Genomic DNA, 14551 nt, shown 5'->3' with positions numbered 1-14551 from the left:
GTGAATGAGATGAAGAATTCCTGGTGGTGTCATCAACATTTTTCCTGGATTTGCCCGATAGCAAAGTGGACACCACTTGCTTGTATTTTGCTGGTTCTTACAATATTACACGGTAGCACAGTGGCTCAACACGGTAGCACTGGTTAGCACTGTTGTGTCATAACTCCAGGTTCGATTCCCGTCTTTGGTCACTGTGCAGAGTATGCATGTTCTCCCAGGGTCTGCGTGGGTTTCCTCTGGGTGCTCCGGTTTCCTCCCACAATCCAAAGATGTGCCGGTTAGGTGGATTGGTCTTACTAAATTGCCCTTGGTGCCCAAAAAGGTTGGATGGAGTGGAAGTGTGGGCTTAAGTAGGATGCTCTTTCCATGGGCCAGTGCAGATTCAATGGGCCAAATGGCCTCCTGCACTGATATTCTATACAGTTAAAATAAGTTGCTGGTGGCAGACTAGAAAACAGTCTTCTGAACAAATGGGAAGGTTCTTTGTTGTGACCACAACTTTTCTGCCCAACTCTATTTCCATTATCATGAGACTTATTGCGAACTCAAAGGTGGCAGGGATGTTTTTAAATTTAAATTTCACTTGTAAATGTTTAACTTAATTGACGAGTGCATCATCGTTATTTGTTGAGACAAACTCAGTCAGAGACCAAATGGACTGGCATACTTCAAGGTTGACACACATTGGTTATAGGGGAGTTAGGAACATTCCCTTTTTGGTGAAAGAATGTGATATTTCCCAGTACACTCTTTACTGAATGTTCATGTTGTATTTGCTACGCCGTGGGACATCGTTGAACTTGCAAACACTCAGCTGGCTCTCCCTTCAATGCATTCTAAAGGACATTGTCTGAGATAGTTGCAATGTTGGAGGTGAATTCAAAGTCCCATAAGGACTCTGCCAGCCAATGCCAAGAGATGGACCCACATGTAGACAGTACAGACGCTACCTTTTGGCCCCTCATTTTCTTACCTTGACTGTTCACACCACAACGAGGACATAATGTCCTTCCCTCTTCCACTCCCCCATGCCCCAGCCCCCACCCTCTGTCCTGCCTTCGTCTGTTTATTCCTCTATACCCATTTTTAACTTCACTGTGGAAATTTGATAACGGTCTATGTGATTATGACAACAAAACGTATTCCTATTACCCATTCTTACAAAGGTTAAGGGAGATAAATTTTGAAGAAAAACATTTTATGCAACCAAGTGATGATGTCATTGGGCTTGCTGCCTACGTGGGCGGTGAAAACAAATGATTTTTAAAAAATGGGTGGGCACGTGAACAAAATAAAGTTACGGGTTTACGGGGCTAGAGTGGGGAATGAGTATAATAGTATTGTCTACAGAGTGCTATCGTGGACTTGATGGATCAAATGGCCACTTCTGCTGTAAATGACTTAATTTGTTGTGTTCTGTGTTCTAACCGTTGTAATGATATACACAAAACATAATAGTTTAACTCTAAGGATGATTTATTAATAAACATGTGGAAATATAACGAACGAACTATAACTATAATATAGATGATGGCAACTTAATGAATTCAGTGAATTCTGGTGCTACTCTAAGTGCTACTATCCTCTTGTATGACATACTACCAACTGGCGGGTATCTCAAGTACCCGCACTGCTGCTGATGAATAGACAGCTGCGAAAGACCCTGCCTTCCATTCCAACTCTCCTGTGGACCGAGAACTGGAGCATAAGCTGTTTTTTCAAAGGAGGAGGCAGAAAGTGTTCTATGATAGATCCACAAGGAAGCTCCAGCCAGTACATCCAAGTGATGCGGTAAGATTCGAGGATACAAATGAAAATGGATGGTCAAGACTTGCGAAGGTTTTGCCACAGGCAGATCCAAATTTGTTTCTGGTTCTTATTGAGGATGGTTCAGTCTTGCGAAGGAACCAAAGAGTGCTAATGAAAGCACAATGTCCTTTTGTGCTGAGCCTGGCAGAAGAGCTGGTGTGTAATCCCAAAACACTTGAAGAGAACACAGACCCAACAGAGCCAGAGATCAGAGAAGCATCCACAGCAGTGACAATAGAACAAGCAGGAACACCAGCGACAAATGAAGGTGGAACACGATTGCCGATTCAGCCGTCACTCAGGAGATCGACCAGGTTACGTCGCAAACCTGAGACTGAACTTGTAATGAAAGTGTACAATATATGTTCATGTTGTGTAAGGAAGGCTTTGACACTCTGCCTTTTACGTATCGCATCCAGTTGAAGGGGAATGTGAAGCCAATCGTGCACGGGCCGAGACATGTACCTGCTCCGCTGAAAGACAAACTGAAGGCTGACTTACACAGAATGGCGGCTCTAGGAGTCATCAGGCGCACAGAGGAAACATTTGCCGCTTTGGCAGGTCGGACTATTTGTGCCGTCCGTTGAAATCATGTTCACAGTAGCCAGGTGGTCGATGCATATCTCATTATCCACACTACTTGGTCCTGCTTGGTCAACTGTTGGAAGTTAGGGACATTGCCTGGCGAAGTGACCCGTACTGCCACACTTGTAACAGATCTTTCGAAGCACGGCACATCGTTGTGGAAAATGTCGATTTGCCACCGTGCGAGCACAAAATGGTGGATCAGGCCGGCCTCTCAAAATGGCCACCCGCACTGAGACCACGCTTCATTTTTGACACTATTACAGTGCACACAAAATGGCCACCTGCACGGAGACCACACTTCTTTTTTGACTATGTCACAGTGCGCTCAAAATGGCTGCCCGCATTGAGACCGTGTTTCTTTTGTGACTGTGTCACAATGCTTATGACGCCAGCGTCTTCTGCCCGACTTGCGCCAAAATGTTGCTGGTTGAATGTACTAATCTGCTGTGCAGCTAGCTCACTTGCATGGCAGATGTTGATAGTATTTTCTAATTTCAGGATCTCTTCCCTTAATAATCTTTTACGTACTTTGTCATTCAGTATGCCGGATGCTATCTGGTAATGGATCATCAACGAGTTTAATGTACGAAAATTGCATGACTGCGACTTCGACTGCAAGTCGATTACAAAAGAATCAACAGATTTGCCTGCTTTTTGGGTAAGCGTACAAAATAGATAACGTTCATATGTCTCATTTTTCTTTGGCGAGCAATGCCGATCAAAGTACTGTATTATTGCATCAAAGCTTTTGATTTCATCTTCGCTGTCGAAGGCGAAGTTGTTGTATTTTCCTAGTGCTCACCTGTTACCGTGAGCAGCAACGCAATGTGCACTCTCGTCAGTGCCTGCAGGCATGGTAGCACAGTGGTTAGCACTGTTGCTTCACAGCTCCAGGGTCCCAGGTTCGATTCCCGACTTGGGTCACTGTCTGTGCGGAGTCTGAATGTTCTTCCTGTGTGCGTAGGTTTCCGCCGGGTGCTCCGGTTTCCTCCCACAGTCCAAAGATGTGCAGGTTAGGTAGATTGGCCATGATAAATTGCCCTTAGTCTCCAAAAAGGTTAGGTGTGGTTACTGGGTTACGGGGATAGGGTGGAGGTGAGGTCTTAAGTGGGGTGCTCTTTCCAAGAGCTGTTGCAGACTCAATGGACCGAGTGGCCTCTTTCTGTCCTGTAAATTCTATGAACATAGAGTCTAAATTGTTGTTTGAAAACACGCTAATTTTGATCTATGTTACCCGAGACTTGAAGCTGATGGGGTGCCTTTAAGCCTCCCATCTCTAACTTCACAGTCTTACATTGCGTTGAGTTGCAGATGGCCATAGTTTACCAGGTTGGCGGAAGAATCCTCTCTTTTCGTTCTTCAGCCTATTCCGCCCTGTCTTCTCCTTTGTTATCTTTAAGAGTTCTGCATTTCTGGTAGCATGTTGTGTTCTGTGATATAACCATTGTAATGATGTACATAGAATATATAGTTGTTTAACTAGAAGGATTTATTAACAAACACGTGGAAAGATAACTAACAAACTATAGTACAGACCATGGCAACTTAATGAATTCAGTGAACTCTCTCTTATATTCCACTTTGTGGTAATATGTCGTTATTCTTTGCCTTGTGATCCAGAACAGTCTGATGAGTTGAAGATAAAGAAACCACCAATCTTTAGACTGAAGCAAAACTAATTTATTGAATAACGATTAGTCACATAAAGTTTGCACACACTACTGAGCTATAACTACTAATAAAGTAATGTTGAATCTGTTAAACAGTAATCTATAATCTAGATTAACTAATGATGACCTTGTGTTAACTCTCTGTCTAATCTAAACTACTCCTCGTGCTGTGATCAGTACTTCTCCTTTGCTAACTCTTGCTAACTACCCAGCATTTCCTGATGTCTGATATTTATACTGGTAACTGGTGGTGCCCTCCGGTGTTTGAATTACACCTGAGATGTAATAATTAACCCTTCACTGGTGTACCCTATATACATAACATATTACACTCTCCTGGAGCTACTTCAAGTGCTATCCTCTTGTACGACTTACGACCAACTGGCGGGTGTCTCAAGTCACGTGGTGGATGTCTGATGCCACCTGTTGGTCGGAGGTCATACCGGTAACTATGTGCACTGATTGATGTGTACATGCATATCACCACATCAATAGGCATGAACTGGATAGAATTCTAATTAATAGAATGACGTATACTGGTTGCAAATTTAAGGGAACTTGCATATACAAGGTTCCAGCCCAGAAGATAATTTTTCTCTCGAATAATTTATTTTAATTTTAAATTGAGTACAGATCTGTATTTGTATTCACAACATGTTACAAGCAGTATTACAGGCTCCTAGTTCATAAAAATGTGAAGGTTCTTTGGTAATTAAACACATGTCCAGTGGAATATAACACTGAGACAATCTTTCTTTCACAACCTGAAGGAAGATGTATTTTAGTTCAAAATAAAGTAATATGTTATGTTCAGAAAAAGTCAGTGTGTTGTAAGAATGTTCAGAAGATTAGATGAAAGAAGAAAATTGAAATAAAGGACCAGTAATCTCAAATTGAGCATAAGAAATGCGTTTACTGTTAGAAATAAATTATAAATAAATTTATAATATTACACTATATGATATGCATATAACTTTGAAACGTAGTGAAAAATAAATAAGGAAAAAGTTCAATAGGAACGATTCACAAATCGAGCCTCTTCTTTTCCTGGTGACGTTGTTAAGCTACGAAGAGGAGACGCCGAAGTTTTTAAAGTCCTCTGTGAATCTTGACGAACTTGAGAATTTGTCATAGTATCATTGAAAATACTTTCATGGAATTGTAGATTTGGGAAGATGTTATTGTGTTGTTTGAGTTTTAGTTGTGCTCGCCATTTGCGTCGCACTATTATTCCTTCAGCTGTCTGAACGATTTAAGAACGTGATGCTGTTTGTCTGATAACTTTTGCAGGAGCTGACCAACCTCCATCAGGAACTTTGATCCTGACAGTATCATCTGGAAAGCAGTGATTCCAGAGTGTTTGCATGTTGATCATAATACATTCTCTGTCGTTCTCGCTGATGTTTCATCTTTTGTATCATGGGCAGATGATCTGGATTGGGTAGAGACATAGATGGTAGAGTAGTTCTCAAATCCTTGTTCATCAACATCTGTGCAGGTGATAGACCCGTGGACAGCGGAGTTGCTCTATAGGAGAGTAACGCTAGATTCATATCTGAACAAGAATCCAAAGCTTTGTTAAGAAGTTGTTAATTTGAGCTCCTTTCTCCACTTTACCATTTGATCGAGGGTAGTGCGGACTCAAAGTGATGTGAGCGAAGTTTTATTCTCGAGAGAATTCAGCCCATTCATCACCTATCGAAACACGGCCCATTGTCAGATATGACAGTGGTTGGAATACCATGTCTGGCAAAAGTTTCCTTAGTCGCTTCAATAACATCTGAATGTGAGATCTGATAACTTGATGACTTCCGGATAATTGGAATAGTAGTCGATTATCAGGACATAATCCCGAACATTACAGTGAAACAAATTAATCCCAACTTTTGCCCATGGAGATGTCTCCAATGCATGTTTTTGTAGTTTTTCCTTGCATTGTGTAGGTTGAAATTTCTGACATGTTTCGCATCCAAGTATCATATCAGTAATGTCTCGATTAATATCCAGCCAATACACAACTTGTCTTGCTCTACTCTTGCATTTTTCAATGCTAAGGTGACCTTCATGTATCTGGTCAAGAATCATGGGTCGGACTTCCGGTGGCAGCTATGAAGGAGTAAGTCGCACATTTGGTGGCTCCCGCTCTGGTCGGACCTTCTCCCCCATTTTCTACCAGACTTGAATTGTAAAACTGATGACAGAGGCAATTGTGTACTGAATTCCCACATCGTGCATGGAGAGAAGGACTAGAAGTGCTTGTAAAGGCAGAAACAGAAAGACAGCGAAGGCTTGGGCTGATGCTGCAGCAGGAGACAGCATGGCGGAGGACCGGACCTCTGGTTTGTTCACCCCCCGAGGGCAATGGTGGTGAGATTCCACAGGTACTTGGATAAGGAGCGCATTCTACAGTGGGCCAAGCAGACACTGAGCTGTAAGTGGGACAACAGTATCCTGCGGGTTTACCAAGACTTGAGTGTGGAGGTTGCCAGGAGAAGAGCAGGCTTCAACCAGATTAGATCGATCCTTTTTAGGAAGTTCGGACTGTTGTATCCGGCCCATCTCTGGGTCACGCACGAGGAACAGCACTTTTATTTCGAGTCGCCTGAGGACGCGCTGGACTTCGCGAAAAGGAAAGGACTGGTGGTGGACTGAGAACTTTTGAACTTGGCTGCAGCGTTCAGTTTTTTTTTACTTTATAAAAAAAAAAAAAAAAGTTTCTGGGGGGGGGGGGTGTCGTCCGGTTGTGGCGATGCGGAGCTAAGTTGTACGTTCGACAGCTCCCGCTAAAAACAGACTTTTGTGCTCTTTTTAGGGCCCGTAACGATGCTTGTTCGACGTTTCCAGGTGTGGGGAGGGGACAGCAACATGAGCTGGAGGAGAAGTTCGGGCTCCCCCCGGGGAACCCCTTCAGATATATGCAGGTAAGGGCGTTTGTTCGGCGGCAGGTGGTGGAGTTCCCACCGTTGCCGCCACGCAGGGTTCATTTTTCTTGCGTGGGCGTGTATATTTGCCTTTGTGTTGATGAAGGCTGTTAATTTATTATTTATGTACATGGGGCGGGGAGTTGATCTTTTCTTTCTGTATTTTGTTGTTGATATTTTTTGAAAATTTGAATAACTTTTATATAAAAAAAATAAAAAAAATAGTTTCTCGTTTTTTGTTTTGTGGAAGCTGTTGTAATGCCTTTTGCATTGATTTGGGACCAGCGGTAGAGCTGAGTGAGTTAAGGTTTTCATTTGCACTGTTGGGGGATGGAGGTGTGTTTGTTTAGATTTTGGTGTTTTTCTGTCAGGCAATTGTGTGGAGATTGTTTGATGTTGGAGTATGTTTGTATAAGCGGGGGTAGGGTGCGGAGGGAACAATAGATGGGAGACTATCCGGCGCCAGGGATGGGGGCCACCAAGCTAGCTGGACGGGCTAGCACACAGAAACATAGTGAAAGGTATGCATATGCTCGGTTTATTAAAGGGGTTGAGTTTTATTGTGTTGCTACTAGGGAGGGAAGGGGGGGTAAATGTTCTGCTGACGAGGGAGGGACTTGGGCTAAGGGACAGAGAGGAGGTTGGGGGCGGAGGCTGTCTGGGGACGGGCTGGTGGAGGCGCGGAGCACGGGCTGGAGGCTTGCCCAAAAAAGGGTATGGCTGATCGGCGAGGGGGGGGGGGGTGGCTTGGAGCCCCCCAACTAGGCTGGCATGTTCGTGGGTTAAATGGGCCGGTCAAGAGGGCACGTGTGTTCGTGCATCTTGGGGGACTGAAGGCAGATGTAATGTTGCAGGAGATGCATCTTAGAGTAACTGACAAGATTAGATTGAGGAAAGGCTGGGTCAGTCAGGTCTTTCACTCGAGATTAGACTCCAAGACTAGAGGGGTTGTGATCCTGCTCAATAAGCAGGTGGTGTTTGAGGCGGGTAGAATAGTCTCGGATGTGGGAGGTCGATACATTATGGTCAGTGGGAAACTGGAGGGGGTGCAGGTGGTATTAGTAAATGTGTATGCCCCAAATTGGGATGATCTGGAGTTTGTAAAGAGGATGCTGGGGAAAATACCGGACCTGGACTTGCAAAGGTTGGTCTTGGACGGGGACTTCAACACAGTCATTGAACCTGGCTTGGACCGGTCAAGCTCGAAAACAGGCAGGGTGGCAGCAATGGCAAAGGAACTAAAAGGGTTCATGGAGTAGATGGGGAGGGGTGGATCCATGGAGATTTGGGCAGCCGAGGGTGAAGGAGTTCTCCTTCTACTCAAACGTGCATGAAGTGTACTCCCGGATTGATTTCTTTATTTTGAGCAGGGCCTTACTGGCAGGGGTGGTGGACACTGGGTGCTCGGCGATCAAAATCTCAGACCATGCTCCGCACTGGGTTGACCTGCAGGTTAGTAAAGACAGTAACCAGCGCCCGCATTGGAGGTTAGAAGTGGGACTTTTGGCTGACGAAGGGGTGTGCGAGCGGCTGAGGAAATGTATTCCGAACTACCTGCAGGTCAACGAAACGGGGGAAATTTCAGCAGCGGTGGCCTGGTTTGGGAAGCACTGAAGGTGGTGGTCAGAGGGGAGCTGATCTCGATTATGGGCCCATAGGGAGAAGGTGGACAGGGCAGAGATGGACCGACTGGTAAAGGAGATACTACAGATCGATAGGAAGTATGCAGAGACCCCAGAGGCAGGGCTTTTAAGGGAACGGCGGAGGCTACAGGCAGAATTCGGCTTGTAAACCACAGGGAGGGCGGTGGAGCAGCTGAGAAAGGCGAGGGGGGCGATCTATGAGAAAGGAGAGAATTTAGGGAGGCAGCCAGGGAGATAGGGAAAGTAAATGATGGAGATGGGAACCTGGTTGGAGATTCAGCAGGGGTGAATAAGGCGTTTAGGGATTTCTACAGTAGGCTGTACAGATCGGAACCTCCTACGGGGCCGGAGGGGATGAGGCACTTGGAGGGGCTGAATTTCGCAAAGGTGGACGGAGAGCTGGTAGAAGGGCTAAGGGCCCCGATCGGATTGGAAGAGGTAGTGGAGGGTCTGAAGGCCATGCAGTCGGGTAAAGCCCTGGGGCCGGGCGGGTACCCATTGGAGTTTTATAAAATGTTCTCTGTGATATTGAGGCCGGTGTTGATGAGGATGTTCAATGAGGCAAGGGAAAGAGGGGTGCTGCCCCGACGATGTTACAGGCCACGATTTCGCTGATTCTGAAGCGGGACATGAACCCAGAGCTGTGTGGGTCCGAGAGGCCAAATTCCTTGTCGAATCTGGATGCCAAATTGCTGGCCAAAATGTTGTCCTCCAGGATTGAGGATTGTGTTCCGGACGTTATTGGGGAGGACCAGACAGGGTTTTTTAACGGTAGGCAGTTGGTGGCCAATGTAAGAAGGTTGTGAAACGTGATCATGATGCCCCTGGAAGGTAGGGAGGTGGAGGTAGCGATCGCAATGGATGCAGAAAAGGCTTTTAATCGGGTAGAATGGGATTATATGTGGGAGATACTGGGACGGTTCAGATTTGGGCGGGGCTTTATTGACTGGGTCAGGTTGCTGTATCAGGCTCCTGTGGCAAGCGTACAGACGAATAGGACAACATCGGACTATTTTAGACTGCACCGGGGGACGAGACAGGGATGCCCCCTCTCCCCACTGTTGTTCGCGCTAGCCATAGATCCGTTGGCAATTGCTCTGAGAGCAATTTGGTCGGTTTTCGGGGTATAAGCTAAATATGGGGAAAAATGAGATCTTTGCGGTCCGGGTGAGGGGACAGGAGAGGCAATTGGGGGAGCTGCCATTTAGATTAGTAGGGGGAAGTTTTAGGTACCTAGGCATTCAAGTGGCGCGGGAATGGGACCGGCTGCATAAATTAAATCTGGCCCGGCTAGTAGACCAAATGAAGGACAATTTTCGGAGGTGGGACGCGCTTCTGTTGTCACTGGCTGGGAGGGTGCAGACGGTGAAGATGACGGTCCTCCCGAGATTCCTGTTTGTATTTCAGTGTCTCCCCATCTTTATTCCGCGGCCCTTTTTTAACCGGGTCAACAGTGGTCACTGGCTTTGTTTGGGCGGGCAAGACCCTGCTGGTAAGGAAGGTAATGCTTGAGCAGAGTTGGGGAGAGGGCGGGCTGGCACTGCCAAATTTTAGTAACTATTACTGGGCGGTGAATATAGCCATGATCAGGAAGTGGGTGGTGGGGGAGGGGTCGGCATGGGAGCGTATGGAGGCGGCTTCATGCAAGGGCACCAGTTTTGGGGCATTGGTAACTGCGCCTCTGCCGTTCCCACCGGCGTGGTACTCCACCAGCCTGCACATGACAGTGGCCCGGATGAGCAGATTCTTTGGCGTGGAAGACAGGTGTACAAAATGTGCAGGAGGACCAGCGAACCATGTCCACATGTTCTGGACATGTCCGAAGCTCAGGGGATTTTGGCAGGGGTTTGCAGATGTCATGTCCACTGTGTTAGAAACAAGGGTGGCACTGAATCCAAAGTTGGCGATTTCTGGGGTGTTGGAAGACCCGGGAATCCAAGAGGAGAAAGAGGCAGACATTCTAGCCTTTGCTTCCCTGGTAGCCCGGAGACCGATACTATTAGCTTGGAGGGACTCAAAATCCCCGAAGTCGGAGACCTGGCTATCGGACATAGCTAGCTTTCTCTGTTTGGAGAAAATCAAGTTGGCCTTGAGAGGGTCACTGTTAGGGTTCGCCCGGAGGTGGCAACAGTTCGTCGACTTCTTCACGGAAAATTAATCGTCAGCAGAAGGTGGGGGGGGTTAGTTTAGCTTAGAGTAGGAGGTTATTAAAGGTGGGACCTGTCAGGAAGGGAGACGGCACGCTGTTTATAGTTCCATATACATTGTTTATTTTGTTGTTACAATACCAAAAATACCTCCATGTTTATCAAAAAAAAAATCATGGGTCGGAGAGACACTGATATAACTATCTCATCAAGCCGAAGTAACAGTCCATCCACAACTGTTAAGTCTGCTTGAATATTGCTGAACTTGGAACAATGCCCTTTTGGCCAACCATTGTTGAGATGGCCTATGACTCTTTGAAGCATTGAATCCTTCTTGGTTTCTTCACGGATGAGGTTGAGTTTCACATCTGTAGCAGGAAGAGTTTCAGCACACAGCTGTCCTTGAGCTTCTACATGCTGTATAAATTCATGAGGTTCTCCTTCTGAATTCATTGAACATGACAAAGCGTCTGCAATTATCAAGTCCTTGCCTGGAGTATGGATGAGGTTGAAGTCGTATCTCCTAAGCTTCATCAAGATCTTCTGTAATCTCGGAGTCATATCATTTAGATCCTTTTGTATGATATGTACAAGTGGTCTGTGGTCAGTTTAAACAGTAAAGGTAGGAAGTCCATAAACATAATCATGAAGCTTTAAAATACCTGTAATTAAACCGAAGCATTCTCTCTCAATTTGTGCATACTGTTGTTCATTCGGCGTCATCGCTCTGGAAGCATAGGCAACAGGTAACCATGACGAGTTGTCATCCTTTTGCAACAGAACTGCTCCTATTCAGTCCTGACTTGCATCAGTCAAGATTTTTGTTTCTCTGTCTGGGTCAAAGAACGAAAGAAGAGGAGCAGTCATCAGTTGAGCCTTTAAATTGAGCCATTCCTTTGGACGATTGTCGGTCCAATCAAACGCGGTAAACTTCTTAATGAGATTTCTGAGAGCAGTAGTTCTGGGCGAGAGGTTGTGAATGAATTTGCCTGGAAAATTCACAACACCTAAGAATCGTAAAACAACCTTCTTGTCCTCTGGGACTTTCATTCATTGTATGGCAGCAATCTTGTCATTGTCAGGTCGCACACCATGTTCTGAAATCTGGTCTCCAAGGAACTGCAGACTCGAAATACCAAAACTACACTTGGTTCTATTCAGTTTCAAACCATACTTGTACACTCTTTGAAATACCTGTAATAACCTTGACATGTGTTCTTCTGTTGTAGATGACCAAATTATTATATCATCCATATATACACGAACACCTTTGATACCCTCCGTCATCAGTTCCATCACACGATGGAAAATCTCAGAAGCTGAGATGATTCCAAATGGCATCCTGTTAAAACAGAACCTGCCAAAAGGCGTGTTGAAAGTACATAACTTTCTACTAGATTCATCAATTTGCATCTGCCAGAATCCTCTGGAGGCATCCAATTTGGAAAAGATTCTTGCGTTAGTGTCATGTGAGAGTACCTTTAAGAAATGGGTATTTATTACTGCAGTGATGTCAGAGAGTGGGTGGAGCTGGGCTGTCTTGTCAGCATTTTACTTTCGCTTTAGGCTTTTTGCTGCAGGGTGGGTTTGGTTTCATTTTAATTTTGGAGAAGCTGCAATCACAGCAGGCTGTGTGTGAATCTCTGCAAGCTTATGAATGTTCATTTGCTGATTTCAACGTGGTAACTGTTCTCAGTAGTGAAGTTAATCCTGAGGTGCTTCTGTTAAAGGTTTTGCTTTAAGTCTTATGGATGTTAAAAGGAAAGCTCAAGGATTACTTAGTGTTGTATTCTTTGGGGGTTGTATTTGAATTAATGGTTGCTAAGATGTTCACTATGTTTTAAAAAGGTTAACTTGAGTTCATAGAATAAACATTGTTTTGCTTAAAAAAATACTTTTCCATTTCTGCTGTACCACCTGTAGAGTGGGCCGTGTGCTCCCCATACCACAATCTATTAAAAGTTGTGGGTCAGGTGAACTCCATGATACATTTTGGGGATCTCTAAACCCTGGCCCATAACAGTTAGCCGTTTCGCACGTGATTTCTTCTCTCTTGGGAATGGGATAGTGCTCCCTTTTAATATTCTTATTAAGATCTTTGGGGTCTATGCATATCCTCAGATCACCAGAAGGTTTCTTCACATAAGCCATGGAGCTGACCCAGTGAGTCGGTTCAGTGATTCTTGATATAATGCCTTGATGTTGTAATCTTGCCAGTTCAAGTTTCAACTCTCAAAGTGGTGCAGGAACTCTTGTCGGCGGGTGTACCACAGGTTTAGCACCCGGTCGTAACTGAATTTTGTAACAGTAGGGAAGAGTACCCATGCCTTCGAAGACGTCTGGAAAACGATCCAGAATCCCTTGAATGTCGCATGAATCATTGGTTGAGATAAATTTGCACTATACATCCGCTGAATTAGGTGTAAATCCTTGCAGGTGTGCGCACCTAAGAGTGAAGACTTGTTTGATTCAACAATCTCAAATCTTAAGAAATCGCTATGTCACCATTGGTAAGTAGCAAGATCCCATTGATGGGTTGACATTGCCGTTATAGACGTGCAGTTGACAAACTGATTGATTGATTTTCGGAGTTTGCTTTAGCTTTGTGAAGTCAAGGTTATCAAGCAAATTGGCAGTAGCACCAGTATCTAGTTTAAAGTTGATTGCAAAATCATTGACTTGTAATACTGTGCTCCATTCCATATCAGTGTTGATGGAGTGGACTATCCTGAGAGGTGATGATACTTCTGTGGTTCTATCATACTTGTCAATGATGCCAACAAAGAACGAGTCTTCCAAAGAATAAACATCTGTATCATTGGAAAATTTTTCTTCAAAACCTTCTTCCTTAGAATCTACACTTCTAACATTAATCTGTCTTGACTTTGATTCTGCCGATTTAAATGTGTGTGTGGATCAGAGCAGCAAAGTGGTTTTGTTTTCCACATTGTGAGCAGAGCTTTCCTCGAGCAGGGCATTTTTTTTTGATTGTGGGCGGTTCCACATCTTCCACACGTCATTACATACATGTCATCGCGTACAAACTTCTTCACGCATGGACAGATTGGTCTTTGCCGTCTCGCATCTTTTAACGAAGTGCGCATGTGTAGGGTTAGAATGCGTGAGCGCAAGATGGCTGCCATCTGAAACATGCATTTTCTTCATCTGCAACACTGCCTTAACACATTCTACCTTGAGGTTTATTTTTGCATCTTTTTCACGGAGAAAAAATTCATTATACTGACTTTTCGATAACTGATGCTAACGGCACATTTCATTCGCCTTTTCAAGCGTGAGATCCTTCTGTCTCAGCAAGCGTTCCCTGAGCTTTTCATCAATTATACCGAAGACAATTTGATCCCTGATCATTGAATCATTCAATACTGAGAAGTTACAAGATTGAGCTAGCAAACAAAGCAAGATTGAATAATCTTGTTTTGCATTCTTCTATTGAAAATAAAACCCTCAAAAGTTTCATTTGTTTGAATTTTGCAATGATGATCAAACTTTGCAATGATTACATCAAACTTGGTTTTATCTTGTTCTGCCGTAAATTGAAAAGAGTTACAGATTTTGATGGCTTGTGGACCAGCCATAGTTAGTAGAAGAGCTATTTTCCATGCACCAATTGCATTATTTAAATCTGAAGCCTCTAAATAAATTTGAAACTGCTGCTTGAACACCCGCCAGTTAACATCAAGTTTACTGGTGATCCGGAGTTGTCGTGGAGCTTGAGCTTTGTCCATAGTCCTGGATTTGTCGAAGTTCTGCAG

This window comes from Scyliorhinus torazame, chromosome 6 (genome assembly GCF_047496885.1).
Source record: "Scyliorhinus torazame isolate Kashiwa2021f chromosome 6, sScyTor2.1, whole genome shotgun sequence".
In the NCBI taxonomy this organism is placed as follows: domain Eukaryota; kingdom Metazoa; phylum Chordata; class Chondrichthyes; order Carcharhiniformes; family Scyliorhinidae; genus Scyliorhinus; species Scyliorhinus torazame.
Note: the sequence above shows the minus strand (reverse complement) of the source record.